We start from the raw sequence: 3,242 nt of genomic DNA on the forward strand, positions 1-3,242 counted from the left end.
AAAAAAAAAAAAAAAAAAAGATTTCAAAGATGTCATTATCTTTCAGACAAAATGAAACGCTGATTTTCTTTACAAACTAACAATCTCTGCTATTAATTACTGTACAATGCTATTAATTACTGTACAATGCTATTAATTACTGTACTAGACAATGGTGACCAAGGTAAAGTGAGTACAGGTAAGGAGGTCTCTGAATTCTATAAATCAGCTCACACCTCCTCTTGCTTTATTTATGTATTTATAAAAACAACAGTTACTTTCTCACAGTGATGGGAAATGGAGGTCCAAGAACAAGCTGTCTTGGTGGTTTCTCCTGAAGCTGTAAATGACCATCTTCCTCTTCATTTCCTATGGCCTCTGTGTACATCTGGATTCTAGACTTCTTATAAAAATGCCATTCATATTGGGTATGAGCCGGCAATGGGCCCACTCAATGACTTCACTTGAACGTAATTGTCTCCTTAAAGACCCTATCTCCAAATAGTCACACTCTGTAATAAGGTTCTGCCCTGGGACCTTATTAGTGCCTTGTATCTGAACTTCTGGAGGGGACACAATTTACCCCCCAACAGATTCATTGGATGTTAACTAACAGTGTGAAAATGGGGTGGGGGGGGCATTAAAGGCCTCCAGCTCACGGCTTTCCTATATCCTAGTGTAAGTGGCAGTACATGGCCCTCCTATACTCTGGTTACCTACCCACTTTATCCTGAATCTCAAGAAATACCTAAACTACTGAAAGACTAAAATACAAAAGACTGCTGAAGTTTTTATAATGATAAACAGATATAACAGATCAAGTATTACATACTGGTCATTCCTAATCTTAGCTGAATAACCACTGTTTATGCTATGCAATGACATTTTCTGTAGATTTTAATGAGCATATTACTGAACATCTTTTCTACTTAGAGTAGGTATTTAGGGAAGGGTGTGAGACTTCTAGAAGAAATAGATGGTAGCCGGCAGACCTTGGATGACGAAGTGACGTGTGTTGGAATTAAAAAAAAGAGGTTTGCAGTTTTGAAAAACTGCAAAAGAATAAATGGGGCAGCTGTAACATATAGAGAAAAGAAATGGAAACCCAGTCAGGTGAGACAAGGGGGAGGGGAAACAGGTCTCATCCAAAAATTAAACCAGGCGGCCTCACCAGGACAAGACCAAAGTTTTCACAAATCTCAACAATCAATTACCGGTATTCACTGGACAGTGACTTTCCCAGGGGGTGGTTAGTAGTGGTAACAAGTTGTCCCAGCTCAGAGTGCTGTGCCCAGGGGCCACTAGCAAAGGGAACCTCTCATCTTGTACTGTTAATAGCCACTTCCTGACTGCTGCTTTTAAGTAGATGCCCTATTTCAAATGTAACAAAGCATCTGCCCTACCGCGCCCTGCTTGTCTGCTGGAGTGCCCGAGTGCTGCTGGCATGCTGCAAAATGGGACAGTCATGGAATGCCACAAAACGGGCAGTCAAGGCTGTGTTTTCCTTCTCCACACCAGAAGGAAACCAGCAGGGGTCCGGGTCGAAGGCTATGACTCCCAGTCTTCTGGGTACCCTGGTTCTGCCAGCATAAAGCTGGGAGTTAGGAACAGGGTCCCCAGTGCTGGCAGAACCTGGCCTGACTCAGAGTTCTAAGTACCAGGAGGCTAGAAGTGAAAAGACCTTCCTCGGGAGTTTAGGCACAGCTCTTTAAGATGAAGGCCTTCCCTGCAGCAATCCTTAATGAAGACATGGTCCTTGCTTGTTCATACTGGCTTATTTAATGGTGGATGTGGATGCAGGGCTAACCAGGGATTAAATACCTTTTGTGGGAAGGAATGCCCAGGAAGGGAATCTCATCAGGCCTATTTAGATGCCTCATTAGCCTGGAGAGCTCCAGTGTTCATGCTACATGCCGCAGCGCACATGGTCCTCAGTGGGGTGCCAAAGCAGGGAGAGGCAGGTAGGGAATAGCTTCACTCATGCCATTCTCAATTCTGAGACTCCCAGGGTTGAGCTCATTCAACCTTACCATTCTTATGCCTGTCTGGTAACAAGGTCCCACATGCCCTACAGGTATGACTATAATAGGATAGACTTCTAGGATGCAGTATCTATAATTCATAGTAGTGAAAATCACTGAAGGTGATCTTAAAGACCTAATGATAGTAGAAAGAAAGCTTAAAATTAGAATCAAAAGTAGACGATACCTCCTCCTACAAAATAGCAAAGGCTGTATGGGTTAGAGAGGGAGTCAAAGGCAGGCACTCCCACGCATTTAGAAACACGTGGATTACACTAGGAAGAAAATGAGGCTAGGAACAAATCGATAACCAAGGAAAACATTCATGCTAGATTAGTTCCACAGTGTGCACCATGATAAGTGAGTCATAAACAAGAAGTGGGCAGTTCTATCATGAGTGTAAGAACAAAGAATGGACGATTAGCTAGTTTAACTAGACAAGATTTCAAAAATAAGGTGTAAGATAGGTGACCTGTTTCTTGGTAAAAACCTTGTTAACCCATGACAAAAAAAAAAACTCTTGCTCTGGACTTACAATGAACATATGGAAAAAAGATCTATAAAACAACTGCTTTGAACTCACAAAGAACTGAAATAATAGATAAAACTACTGCTTTGAACTTATAATGAACTTGTGGAATGAAAGAAGATTAAAAAGTGTTTAGTTAGGTACAAATGTTAATAGAAAAACATGCAATCAGTAGTCCTTCTGCAGCTCCCTCTTATGTAACAAGTTTATCTGTTTTCCAATGAGGTAGCTCTTCTTCTTACATAGAGAGCTTTGCCCTAGGAGGTATAAAAGGGCAAAGAGAAAAAATAAAGAGGGTTGGAGCCTGCTTTGCTTTATCCAGTGTGTGTGTGATTTTTATCTTTTTTTATTAGATATTTTCTTTATTTACAATTCAAATGCTATCCCAAAAAGTTTCCTATACCCTCCCCCTGCCCTGCTCCCCAACACACCCACTCCCACTTCTTGGCCCTGGTGTTCCCCTATACTGGGGCATATAAAGTTTGCAAGACCAAGGGGCCTCTCTTCCCAATGATGGTTGACTAAGCCATCCTCTGCTACATATGCAGCTAGAGACACGAGCTCTGGGGGTACTGGTTAGTTCATATTGTTGTTCCACCTATAGGGTTGCAGACCCCCTTCAGCTCCTTGGGTACTTTCTCTAGCTCCTCCATTGGGGGCCCTGTGTTCCATCCTATAGATGACTGTGAGCATCCACTTCTGTATTTGCCAGG

At 42.2% G+C, this 3,242-nt stretch overlaps 1 protein-coding gene across 3 annotated transcripts in view; it reads right to left on the bottom strand.

Annotated features, from left to right (window-relative positions):
• The window catches only part of Sec24b (SEC24 homolog B, COPII coat complex component), a 73,490-nt gene that overhangs the window by 51,421 nt on the left and 18,827 nt on the right, over positions 1-3,242 (bottom strand). The gene's annotated exons all lie outside the window — the stretch shown is intronic.

This window comes from Mus caroli, chromosome 3, assembly GCF_900094665.2.
Source record: "Mus caroli chromosome 3, CAROLI_EIJ_v1.1, whole genome shotgun sequence".
NCBI lineage: Eukaryota > Metazoa > Chordata > Mammalia > Rodentia > Muridae > Mus > Mus caroli.